The sequence below is a fragment of the Adiantum capillus-veneris genome, chromosome 6, assembly GCF_014529385.1.
Source record: "Adiantum capillus-veneris isolate H3 chromosome 6, ASM1452938v2, whole genome shotgun sequence".
NCBI lineage: Eukaryota > Viridiplantae > Streptophyta > Polypodiopsida > Polypodiales > Pteridaceae > Adiantum > Adiantum capillus-veneris.
The window spans coordinates 10920092-10933974 of NC_140936.1; the positions used below are offsets into that span (position 1 = coordinate 10920092).

The 13883-nt window shown below is 42.7% G+C and overlaps 1 pseudogene; it reads right to left on the bottom strand.

The window, feature by feature from the left end:
- Positions 1–1817: 1817 nt before the first annotated feature.
- LOC147455144 (uncharacterized) overlaps positions 1818–13883 on the bottom strand; it is a 44446-nt pseudogene continuing 32380 nt past the window's right edge.

Sequence of the window (13883 nt, forward strand, 5' to 3'; positions counted from 1 at the left end):
GTAACGCAGCCTCGTGGTTTTGTCAAGAAAGGACAAGAGGACAAAGTGTGCAAATGTAACAAGGCTTTCTATGGATTGAAGCAATCTCCTTGTGCTTGGTATGAGAAAGATGACACTCATCTGGTCAAACAAGGCTTTCATAACAGCCCAGCAGAAAACACATTGTATGTAAAGCGTGAGGGTGATGTACTTCTCATTGTGGTTCTTTATGTAGATGATTTGCTGATCACTGGACCAAATGAGAGACATATTGTTGAATATAAGGTTGATTTAAATGCTACTTTCAAGATGAAAGATTTGGGGTTGTTGCATCATTACTTGGGCATACAGTTTAAGCAATGTGATGGGGTATTGCCTTGTGTCAGAAAAGTTACATAGAGACATTGCTATGTAAGTTTGGACTTGAGGATTGCAAACTTGTTTCCATGAAACCTGTTTCCACTCCCATGGAAACAGGTTTGAAATTGAGTCTACATGATGCTGGTGATCCAACAAATGTCACTCTTTACCAAACTGTTGTTGGATGCCTCATTTATGTATGCAACACGAGGCCAGATATTCAGTTTGCAGTCTCACAGGTCAGCAAATTTATGCATAGCCTAGGGTCTAAGCATTGGCAGGATATCAGGAGGATTTTTTGCTACCTTAGTGGCACTTTACATCTTGGCTTGTTTTATTCCCAAGGGGGGATCATTGTCGGCAGAGTTACGTGCTTTTTCGAACTCACATTAGGCTGGTTGTTTTGACACACGAGTGTCCACAAGTGGTTTTTGTTTCATGCTTGGCAGTTCATGTATATCATGGTTGAGCAAGAAGCAACCTACTGTGGCCACTTTGAGTTGTGAGGCTGAGTACAGGGCAGTCTTCACAGCTACGATTGAGTGTGTATGCCTCATAAGCCTTATGGCTGATTTGGGTGTTGGACAGGACACTGCCAACACTATCTACAGTGACAGTTAGAGCGCATTGGTAGTTGCGAGAAACCCATTTTTTCATGCTCGCACAAAGCACATTGAGGTGCCTTACCACTATGTCAAGGAGAGGCTTTAAGCAGGAGAGATCATCTTGGGTTATGTGCCAACACAGGACAACCTTGCAGATCTTTTCACAAAGGCATTGTCTCATGAGAAACTTGAAGCTTTCCGCAAAGCTTTGGGCTTACTTCCCTTTGTGGACTGATCATGTCCTCAACCTTAACTCATGTGCCAGCTCTCGTTCACCGCATCACTCTAGGGTCAATTTGTTACCATATACATGTGGTAGTGATGTGTGTGAACACACTAGGACCGCCGGGGCATTTTTTTCCCTCTTTAGGAGGTTTTTCCCCCCGAGCATTGTATATACGCCCATCACTCTAGGGCTATCTATCTTTCATTTCACACTAAGTAACACTCTCTCTACTGTGTGCCTTGAGCTTCCTTCATCTTCTCCAAGCTGTGTGAGTTTCTCTACAACCCTAATTTCAACAAAGTCTCCAAGTACTAGAAAATGTTTAGTAAGAATCTGGCAATGCATCAAGAATAGTCCACACAAGTGAGCTATAAGAAATAACTTTGCCTGCAAAAATAAGTTTCTCATTAATATCCTTGATACCAGCAAGGAAAATGTCCATGTCATCTTCCTCATGCATAATCTTCAACTCCATCTTTACACAACAATGCAATTTTAGCCTCATTGCAACTTGCATAAAGACCATCCAGAATATGCGACACATGTTTTGCTGATTTAGTTGAGCAAATCCGAGGGGTAATAGTGCTCTTCACAGATATTGCAATCAATGCATGAGCCTGTGCATCTCTAACATCCCAAGGAGACTGCTAAGTCGTAGGCAAAACAACTCTAGCAGCAACAGACCTTCCACCAGAACTTGCAACATCCTCAACAGAGCCTGTATCCATAGAAGGCGAACGTACATCAATCCCCTGTACAACATCCCGAACGCCCTTTGACACAAGAACATGTGTCATCATGTAAACGCACATCGGGTAGTTATCCCCATCCAATTTATCATCAGCAGCAAATATCTCGAAACATCTGTGTTGTAGTCAGCCATGGTGAGTGATTGCACCTAATGTGAAAATGGCCCGAAAAGAGGAAAAATGAAGTAGGACCAACAAGTGCTATATAGCACAACCCAAAAATGAATGTAAGGGACTTGTTTTGCAAAAAATTGCACTAACAAAAATTTTGCACGAAAGGACAAAATTGCATGCACATTATTGCCTGTAGTGGAAACGGAGGCCAAAATGAGCCCAAAACAAATTTTTGAGCAGATTCAACTCAACAAGCTTGCCCGAAGTATTTGTCAACCTATTGATGCTCACCAAAGATCACCCAAATTAGAGTAATGAGTAGGTAGGTGTTGGTGACTGTTGGACGGATACGCCGCGACGGACGTCAGCACAACGAGAACTCACCTAACATATAATGTCAGCTAAGGACGAAGCTCGACCCACAGGCGCGTGGAAGCAAGCATAAGGTGTCAACCGACACTCGACCGACTCCTAACTAATTCCTACAAAGGTCTCTACCAATTGTCTAAGTCACAGCCTTCAAGATTGCATAAGAGGAAACTTTCTACAACGCTTTCTAGAGCCGAACACCCATCAAACAATTTCGAAACACCATAGAACTTGAAGGAAACCGTACTAACACCAATAGGTCGCTCTCCCTAAGGTTTATGAACCAAAACCCCAATCCAAAACACCCGGTGCAAAATCACGTAGGATGTCTGGCCGAAATCTGCAGGTCTCCGTTTTCGAAATCTAAAGTGCCTAATGTGTAACTCTACTCAATGTGAATGCGTGGATATGCTGCAATGCAAAATCAGACAACCTATGCTTACCCAAACACGAGATGAAGCTCGAAAATCGGACCGTACGCGTGCAATGTAGGTATCGGCGCGTAGCTCTCGTCGTGGGCAACACGCTGCACTTCTCCGCACTCGATTCCAACCATCAGTGCACACGTAGTGTCAAGATGAAACTCACACTCTCTCTCGTACATAGTACGCTCACTCACAGACTTCAAAACTTGTTTTTTTAAAATGACAAAAAGGTTTTTCATTAAGGTCAAAAAGTGGTATATATACCTTACAATTCTCAAACCCTAAAGTTCCAAAATCAACCAACTACTCAATTTAACTATCAAAACTGGGATACAATCTGGAAACTTCTCTAAGTCCCAATATTTACAAGGTGAAAAATCAGGTTTTCCTCAATGAATGAATAATTACAAAAATAATAATCTTCCGAGTAGTTAGTTGCCGTGGGGTGTGTCCAGCTTCTAACGCTCCCCCCCTCCTTGCTCATGTCGTCCTCGACATGGCCGCTGATCGTTGCTTCATCGTATGGTCTCGCGCATCTTGATTAGTGATTCGTATCTTGCATGCAGGTTCATCATTGTTGGGCCAAAAATATCTGTGTTTATTGTGAAGAAGCCTGTGTAGAACGCTTCTTCAAAGGCCTGGAGGTGATAGGATGGTAGAAACATTATCCTCTGATACATTGCATGTATCACCTCCTTGGAAGGCTGACCAGACAGATCATAAGCGCATCTGTAAGTATCTTGGAAGAAAAAGATATTGTCTGTCACCTGGCCTGGCTTGAAAGTCTCAAATACTGCTAAGAGGGTTTTGCAGATTTTCTTCATCATGATGCATGTAAGGTCAGGTGAGCCAGTGAACAATTTGATGGCGCCCGTTAGGGTTTTCACCATGTATTGGACACTTATTCTCTCACCTGCCTTCAAACCCGACAACTTAGGGTAATTCAGCCAAGTGGGTTGGCTCCTTTGCAAGATCTGCTGCGCTTTCCACGTCCTGATCCTTGGTAGAGGACAAAAGCTGAGGTTGTCTCTGATATTTTTCGGTGCCTCTACCAAGTGGAATAGGTATTGTGGGTACTTTGTGAGCCAGGCCTTCCTCCATTTTGACTGAGAATCAACAATTAGCTTGACCCCTTCTGGTTGTGAGGTATCTGGTACGGTCGGCTCTTCTCTTATCCGCTTGTTGATGGTGGCTGCTTCATATTTCAGCAATGGATATGGGAGAGAGGGTTGAAGCCATTCGCGCCTGAGGTTGCTGGTGTCGATCTTCTGAATGGTCATAGACTTGAAAACCCTATGCTCCCATTCCAGGGCTTCCTTTGATGTCTCTCTGATCTCCACCTGTATTGCTTTACGCAACTTTTCTTCCTCTTCCTGTGTTAGGTCCTGTGGCTCTTGAGAGGATCCTTCTAGGATTTCCTCTTGCATAGGCATGTCCATCGGATCTGCCACATTCTCTAAATCGATGCCCTCATTGGCTGCTGGCCCTGTGCCCTCTTGCTCTCCTGCTTGCTGTCCTTTCAATTCCTCTATCTGCCGTAGGAGTTTTTGTTTTTTTGTTTCTGCTTCTTTGCCCATATTCACGAGGAGGTCATTTAATTCGGCGTTTATTCTCTCCGCCTCCTCGAGCTTTCTTTTCATACTTTCTACTTCCTCTTGCAGGGCTTTTTGGCCTTCTTCCATTCTTGTTAGCATGACGATAGACCCCTCTGCCATCATCAATCTCTGCTTTTTCTCTAGAGTCAGCTCCTTCTGAAGTTCTTGCATGTGTTCTTCATAGAGTTGACTCTTCGTAGTGATGTGAGTCAAGCTAGTAGCTCTGACTCTGGCAGGTGATGCTCGCATCCTCTGGATGGTCTGATCTTTCAGTGGCCCGGAGAGCTACCATCTCGCTTTCCGAAGCCATGTACTGGGCTCTCAACCCGATTAGCTTCGTCATCACCACATCCTAGTCATTGGAGGGTGGGTGCAGATCCACTATATCTGTGGCAATTTCTTTTAATTCCACTAGCCTGAGGCCTTGCATTTGTTCTTTAGGCCCTGTGCTCGCCAAGTCGAATGCGAATGTAGTGGCTTCTTCCTTCGTGTATCCTGCAGCTAGCAGGTCGTAAAATGTGTGATAAGAATCATCTGACTCTTGTTGCTCACTTCGAGGCTTAGCCTCTTCTTTTGGCTCCGGCTCCTGGCTCTGCTCTTGCTTGGCCTCTTTCCGTTCTTCTGGCTTGTCTTCAACCTCTTTCTCTTCTAGGAGGTGGTGAGGGCGGTGGGCTGGGTTTAGGGCTGGCCGGTAGAGATGTAGGCTTGCCCTTTAAATCTCTGTTTGCTTTAGTTTTTCTTTCTCTCTCTTGGCTCTCTTGCTCATGTAGCAGTTTCTGCCGTATTTGCTCCACTTCTTCCTCTGTGAAAGGGACATGCGGTATATTCTCTGATGCGGCATCAAGAATCTCAAAATTCTTGATATAATCCTCGAATCTGTCCCTTTGCACTCTTCGGGATGATCCCGACATTGACTCTAGAGATGGCTTCCAGAGTTCACTCAGATCACCTTTAAGGGCTCTCTCTGCTCTGAAGCTCTCCATTAGCCTCTCTAATCTTGCCGCTTTTTGTGACCTTGTTTCTTTTGCAGGCACTTGGGCAAATTCCTTCTTTGCTTTCTTTTGCTCTGGCTGCTCCTCTTGAACAGGCTCTAGCCGTCTTTTCAGTCTTGTAGCCACCCTTGGTGCTGTTTGTGGCTCATCCTCTTTGTCTTCTTTTAGCCTCAGCCAGTCATTCTGGGACGGGGGGTCATGCCATCTTCCTTTTACGTGCAATGCCCCATAAATCACCTTTGTGATTAGTTCTCTTGGCACAATATATGTTGGCTTCTTGTTACCCATCTTTACTAGGTTGTCATGTATATACGCTGCATAATTGATTATCTTTGGGGTGCCTTTCGTCATTGCCCAAGTGAATGTCGTGGCAATTGCACCTGGCGGCATTCTATACTTCTGTGGCGTCTTCGTACACATGTGGAAGTATTGGTTGTACAACTGGCTCATGATTGCCACTCTTGGGTTGGCAATATCTTCAAAGGTGTAGTTTGCTTTCTTCTCATTGTACACCTTAACCCCATCCCTCCTTTTTGGTACACTATCCCCCTTGTTGGAGAGGTCTAGTGCATCTGCTACAACTTGCTCAGTGATGATTATTTCCGTTTCTGGCCTGCCTTGTAGATCTATTACTTTGGCCACTCCATCTTCTTTGATGGTTGTCACAAACTCCCAGACTCTCTTTATGTCCACCCCTGCCGGTATTGCTTCAAAGTAGTTGTGGAGATCAATCTTCTCCAAGTACCCGGCCATCTTGCTTCTTACGAACTCATTGAGTTCTCGTGGCAGCATTGGTAGCTCGATCACATTGCCTTCAGTGTCTTTGAACACTCCTTGGTAGATCTTTAGGTCGTTGGACTCTAACAGATCTTCTTGGATCCATGTGCTGGTGGGCTTTAGTGTTCCTTCTGGTATGACGAAGGGCTCCACTTCTTCTAGGTAGTCCTTGATGGTCATTCTTTTCTTCTTTGCCGGTGACTTCGCGGCTGCCATAGATCCTGTTGCACTCAGTAGTCCGAAGTTATCGTTTTTTCCATATTAGCTGAAAAACTGAGTTTTAACTTTCCAAATGACTTGAAAATTGAAAATAAAGCTTAAAACGAACTTGCGAAGCTGTGCATGTGCTCATAGTGCAAATTTGGCCAAAATTTTCCATTTAGACATCCTACGCGTAGGATATCTTTTTCATCAGAATTGGTTCATACTTGGCATGCTGGTAGTGCATGGCTCATGGAACATGGCTACATGTCTAGATTTGGATTTGAGTATCAGAAAGTGGATTTTTGGGCTGATTCAGGCTTCAGGTCACAAATTGGATAGAAAGTCCATCATAGATAGCAATTGAGGTCCAAATGGGTTGAAAATTGGTATATGGGCTCATTGCACCATGGTCTTGGCTGCCATGATGTCAGTCTTTGAATAGAAGGCCTAAATTATGTTGGAGACATCCTACGCGTAGGATGTCTATTTCATCAAAATGACATGAAATTTGTTATGTGGGTAGTTCTTGGCCTATGGAACATGGCTATACTCTTGGATTTGGATTTGGACAAGGATTGTTGCTTGTTTTTCGGCTCCAAAAGTGTATCTTGAAGGTGTTGGGGGTCAAAAATGATGAGAATGGCTTCAAAATTGATATATGAGCTCCTGATGATGAGGTGATTGGAATCTGGAATGAACAAACATCCTCTGTAGGCCAAAAAAGTCAAATAGACATCCTACGCGTAGGATGTCCACTTCACCAATTTTTGCTTCTGACCACACAGATTGGTTGTTGATGTGTTGTGCAAGTTTCATGTGATTTGGATAAGATTTGTTAGGTCTATGGTCCATTATTGCCTCTATGCCCTAACTTTGCGTTTTTTCATGCATATGAGGTCAATTTTGGTCCAAAGGTGATGAGACTTGGGTGGATAGCATGTGAAGGTCATTCAAAAAATTTGTATCATGAAAAATGTTGGAGTCTGTGCCCATAAATGCCCTTGAGACATCCTACACGTACAATGTCTTCTGATGATTTTTTCATGGATTGTGCTCCTAGTGCCTGCCCTTGGTCCCCCTGAGTCCCTTTTAAGCCTAATTTCAACAAAAAAGTCAAATGGATAGAGAATAACTCCCTGTGTGGACTTCAGAGCCTCCGAGCCGTCTTCTGACTTTTGGAGTGCTTTTTGGCGATGAAATTTCTTGATGTTGGTCTCCATAGCTTCTTGATCCCCTGGGGATCCTTGCCGTATGGTTTTTGTCGACTTTGGCTTCACCAGAGCTTCATTTGGCAATTTGTCGCTCTTAGAAGCACCCGGCTGGCGTTTACATACCTTCGATGATTTGTGGTGGTCTACCACCATAGGACTTGGTTGTTGATGGTTTAGGAAAGCCGCTCGTGAAGTTTGGTGGCAAACGGGCTTGCGGTTTGGCTGCAAGAGCAATTTGACGCTTTGTGTGTCTGATGCCGTTTCTCAAGTTTAATGCCGCCTCGGATCACTTTTTGGTCATGCGGGTCACATAGACTTGTCGAGCATGTCGAGATGCTCCTCCCCATGAATTTTGGTAGCATTTGGTTGCCGTTTCGCCGATTTCCCATTTGGTGGCCTCTTGCGGGTTTCTAGGAATTAGGGTTTTTCCCGATGGTTTTCTACTTCCTTTGGTCGTCCAGGACTGGTCTCCTAGGCTAGGGTAAGCTGCCGATGAAGTCTTGTTGCTTTTGGGTTAGCCATTAGGTCGTCGTCTCTACTTGTAGGTCTCTACCGCCCGCTTTGTGTGTGACCCCTACGCTAGTTTTCGCGACAAAACGACAAACATGCGCGAAAAGCTCAAAATGGTGAGCCTACCTCTGATGTCTGGAGCTCGTCGGGTAGTAGTGCGCGTCGTAGAAGCTGCTGGAAGGTCCGTCCGCTCTAGGTGGCAGAAGCTCTCTTCACAAAGTCAATAGTGAGAATGAGCTAAAAATGAGGTGAAAATTTCTTATAATAGAGGTCCCCGAACCACTTTTCATGAAATTTGACATGTGCTCCTATCTTCTTGCGAGATGCGGTTTAGGCTCAAAAATTTCTTGATTTGGACTCCATTTGCTCTGTTTACCAGAAATTTGGCATTTTGGTCAAAACATGGCCAAAACACGCTTTCTGCTCCAATCTCATAATTGCACCCCCACTGTACCATAGGTTGTCCTATAGTCACTGATCATCCCCATATTTTTTGTTTTTCCTTACGACCGTTTTTCACCTTCTTTTTGTATTTTTGAAGTTTTTCTGCCAAAAATTAGCAAAATTAAAAGGAAAATAGCAAATCAAACCCGAAAAATTCCCAAAAATCATAATAAATCACAATCATCACCGCAAAACATTATATACACTCACATGCCGGAAAATATTTTGCCCGAAAAATTATTTCTACTTATATACACACATCTAGGGGCTTGAATATTGGCTCGTTTAGCCCGAAAAATTACATGCTATATAAGGGCATAATACACACATCTAGGGGCTTGATTTGGCGTTTAGCCCCGTATACCTATAGATACATGCTATATAAGGGCATATGTACTTGGGTTACTCCAGAAAATTTCGCAATCAAACAACAATCCTTAAAATAGTAAAAAATCATGCCCTTTTTTGCTCTTTCTGCTATTGGTTCCGCATTTGAGAATGCCTCCCCCCCTCCTAGCCGGAGTCCTCCCGGACGACAAGGTATCGCCTTGGAGTATGTGCCGTGCATAGGTTGAAAAAGTTGTGCTAATGCTTGGCCGATTAATGTGGCCCTATTTTATGCATACTCGGTCAATGCATGGAAAAATTAATGATGTGCAAGAGAAGGGAATAAACAAATTATTGGCATTCGCCGTCGAGGTTTCCTGTTTTCTTTGCAAGTAACAGCTGTAACTCTACTGCTCTCTGTTTAATTGTCTTTTTTGCAAAAGGCAATTGCTTTGCCGACACTGTTGATAGAGCCGTAGCTGTTTCTATGGAGAGGATTGGCTTGGCCGGAATGGCCGTGGACGATATTTCCTTTGCTTTCCATTGATAGCTTGTTTTTGTAGATGTTTTGGTACTTCCTTTGTTTCCACTGGTTTGTTGCTGATTGGCATCCACATAAGTCGGTTGTCCTTTTTCAAATGCAGTTGTCTGCCTTCCGTTGTTGCTTGTACTGAAGGGAGTTCCTTTTGCTTTTGTTTTGGTATCCAAATGCGAGTGACATTTGGGTTATGGCTAAGCATTTTCTTTGGGATCCATATCTGTTTTATGCTCTTGGTTTTTGGTTGAACTATCTGCCTCGTTGGAATTCTTTTGTTGCGTTGTTGTTTGTCTGCCATGTCATTTGTATCCTTCCGCATCCATACTTGCTTCGGTTGTTTTGGTAACCTAGACTTTTGCATTGCGGCCGGTGACTTCGTATGTCTGTAATTAGCATGGTTGGCCTTTACCTGATTGTTGGTCTCGGGTATCATGTTGTTCTTTGGTGGCATTTTTGCTTTTGGCTCTTTTTCCAGTGATTGCATGGCTTGCAACTGATTATTCCGATATTGCTGAGTAAAGGCTTTCACATGTTGTTCATGTCCATGTTGAATTTTGACTGCATTTGCATTCCAATCTACTGTACATTGTACTCTTTTTGCCAAGGTTGTCCCAACATCATTGGGTGTTGTGTGCTTTCATCCTCCACCACATAGAATTTGTGTGGGTAAATATATTGGTGAATTTGTACATGCAATATAGTCCATCCTAATGTTTTCAACGGGTGTGATGTACTACTTTCCAGCACTTGAGGAGTAGGATGAAGTTGACTTGTGGATTAGCTGTTGGTATAATCCGTAAGAGATCAAATTTGCTTGAGCTCCAGAATCAAGCAATGCCATCGATTCAACTTGATTGCTGCCCACCTTGACTGCAATTATTGGCTCCACTGTGTCTTCATCCAACTTCGTTAGTCGAATGGCATTGATTCGCAATGGTGCTCCACTTTGTTGTTGTTGTCGGAGAAGTCTTCTTTTGCCTCTGCTTGAGCTTCCTCTCGTACTCGTTGTTTTTTCTTCATTCGTTGTTTTCCTTGATGAATTTGTTAGAGCATCTCCTATGTGAGTGGTAGATGATATTTCTTCAATCGACATCCACTAATCCAGTTCGGCATTTCTTCACCTGCTAATGTAGCAAGCTTGACAGCTCCACTTTGTGATAGATCACTAATCACAAATGGTCCCATCCCTCGCTTTTTAAGTTTCTTGGCATGTTGCTTCAAAGTATGAACAAGTACATAATCACCTGTTTTGAACTCTTTAGTGCGCACATGTTTGTCAAAAAACTCTTTTTGTCTTCTCTTTTTAGCATAGATTGAAGCTACAGCTCTCAAGCGAAGTTCATCTAGCTTTTCAAGATCATCAATTCTTGAAGAGAGCTCATGTCCTGTCCATTCTAAGCGTTTTGCTACTTGTAGAGTTGGAATTAAAAACTCTATGGGTAGTATAGCATTTAGACCAAACACCATGTTGTACGGTGTTGTTCCTATCAATGTTTTGTAAGCTACCCTGTATGCCCATAGTGTTGAGTGTAGCTGCTGATCCCAATCTGTTCTTGATTCTGACACTATTTTAGTTAGAACCGTGCATAATGTTTTATTTGTGGCCTCAGCTTGTCCATTTGCCTATGGATGGTATGGAGCAGATTTCTTATGTATGACCATGAATTCCTCTAGCAGATATTCAATGACTTCATTAAGAAAATGTGTTCCACGATCACTGACAATTTCTATTGGCAACCCGTATCATACAAAAACATTCTCATACAAAAATTGTGCAGTGGTGCGTGCATCTGCTTTTTGCGTTGCCTTGGCTTCGACCCATTTTGTGAGATAGTCCGTAGCCACAATGATATATTGGGTATGGGTGCGATATGCAGAGGATGAGATAGGTCCCACAAAATCAATGCCCCATTTTGCAAATGCTCTTGCTCCTATCATTGGCCGTAGTGGCATCTCATCTCTTTTTATTGGCACCTTGGTGCGCTGACATGCGTCACAACACTTTAGAAACTCTTCAGCATCTATGTGCAATGTAGGCCACCATATACCTGCGGTTAAGACAATTTTTTCCGTCTTATCGCCTGAAAAATGGCCTCCACTTATTCCGCTATGTGCATGTTCTAGAATCAGGAGGTATTTGCTTTCACTTGCACAGATTCTAAGTTAATTGTCCTTTCCTCGCTTATAGAGTTGGTTCCCAATTAACTGAAAGTCATGAGCTTCCAGCTCTATAGCTTTTTTCCGTGCTCTTGTGATGTTCTCAGGAAACGTCCTGGGGGTTAAGAAATCAATGATATATTGACTCCATGTAAGTGCAATGTTTACCTGAAACAATGTCGCGTGATCCACTGGTCGTTTGGCACTACATATAGTACAATTGGTAACATAAGAATGTGAGTCCGCATACATAGTTGGCCAATAAACCCCTAACTGTTTTAGTCTCTGGTGTGTTTTCACTGTTGAAGAATAAATGCACAATCATGAACATATACTTCTTCAAGGTAGCACTCGAAATCTTTCGGATTTATACATAATCGTAGGATTTGGTCCGATCCTAGATGATACAGCCGTCCTGCTATCAGCTGGAAGTTTTTTGTTTGTTGAATTGTTTGTTGTTTGGATCTGTATTTCGTATTATCAAACCCACTTCCAAAGGAAAGAATGCTAACAATTTCCTGAGACCATTTGGGTACCATTTCAATATTGAAAAGATAAGCATCTTGTATGTCATCATCGACTCCTTCAGGGGCTTCCACGTTGTGTATCCTTGAAAGATGATCCGCTCGTAGATGGGTTTTACCCTTTTTGACCACCACTATGAAGTCAAACTCTAGCAATATAATAAACCAGCGTACAATTCTCCCTGTATTGCATGGTTTATTTACCAGATACAAAAGAGCTTGATGATCTGTGAAGAACACAAATTTGTTTGCGAGTAAATAATGCCGAAATTTCTTTACAACATAAATCATTCCTAACCCTTCCCGCTCGGTGGTTGTGTAGTTGTTTTCCGCACTGTTTAGCTGTCGGCTCGCATAACAAACTGGAAAATCCATTGTTCCGTCTCCAGGTTGAGCCAGAATACTTTCAATGGCATATGCAGAAGCATCAATGTTAACATGGAATATCTTTTCCCAATCTGGTGCCTTCAGTACATGTGCTGATATAAAGTTTTCCTTCAGCTTTTGGAATGAAGTTTTCACACTCCTTGGTCCAATCGAAATTGACTAGCAAACGATACAGAGGTTGTGCGATAACTGCATACATGTATATGAATCTTCGATAATATCTGTAGTGTCGCATGAAGGATTGCACTTGTTTCGCATTAGTAGGCCTCGGCAGGTCTACAATGACTTTGACTTTGTCTAGGTCAGTTGTTATGCCATTTCTTGAGACAATGTGTCCTAAGATGCGACCTTGCTTAACCATGAATACACACTTTTCCGGGTTAAGACAGATTCGATATGTCCTGCATTTTTCAAAGACCTTTTTCAAATGGTCGATATGTTCCTCTCGTAGAAGAGAGTGTAAACACAGATCATCCATGTAAATTTCTAAGACTATTCTTAGGTATTCCTTGAATGCGTGCGTCATTAACCTTTGGAAGGTAGCTGGGGCATTAGTTAAGCCAAAAGGCATAACTCGATACGCATAAATCCCCCACTCTGTGGAAAATGCCGTCTTGTGTTGATCCTCCCTTGCTATTGCCAGTTGGTTGTATCCTGAAAACCCATCCAGAAAGGAATAAGCCCGTTTCCCGGCCACCCGCTCAAGTACATGTTCTGTGATTGGCAAGGGATAATTATCCCTTATGGTGGCCGCATTTACCTTTTTGAGGTTTACACACACTCGTAGTTTTCCATTCTTTTTGGGAACTACCACAATGGGTGACACCCAATCTGTATGTTCCATTTCATAGATAAATTCAGCTTCCATCAGTTTATCAATCTCTTCTTTGATTCGTTTAGCAAATGTGTCATTATATGTATAAGGACGTTGTTTGCTAGGTTTTGCATATGATTTCAAAGGAATTTCATATAATCGATGGATCAACTCCCTTGAGGTCTTTATAGGACCATGCAAACACATCTTTATATTTCTTGAGAAGTTGTGTTAGCCGTTCTTCTTCTTCAGGCTCTAAATCATTTGCTATATAGACCGGCTGATGCTTTTCACCTGGTTCTGCAAGGTCTATCCTTTTTGCATTTTCTGGCCCATTGTAAGATTCTTGATTGGTTCTTTCCCTGAGTGGTGGTGTCATGATGATTTTTCTATCCTGGATGGTAAATTTCTGATAGTGTGATGGTACATTCATGTTTCCTTTTTCTGACTCCCCTTTACCATCACTATCTTCTTCAGTAGTCCATATCTCTCGTAAAGACCGTTTCAGTTCTTGGTATATTTGTTTACGCTCCAGTTTAGTCCACTCTTGGTCTTTTGTTATTTCTTTTTTTGATT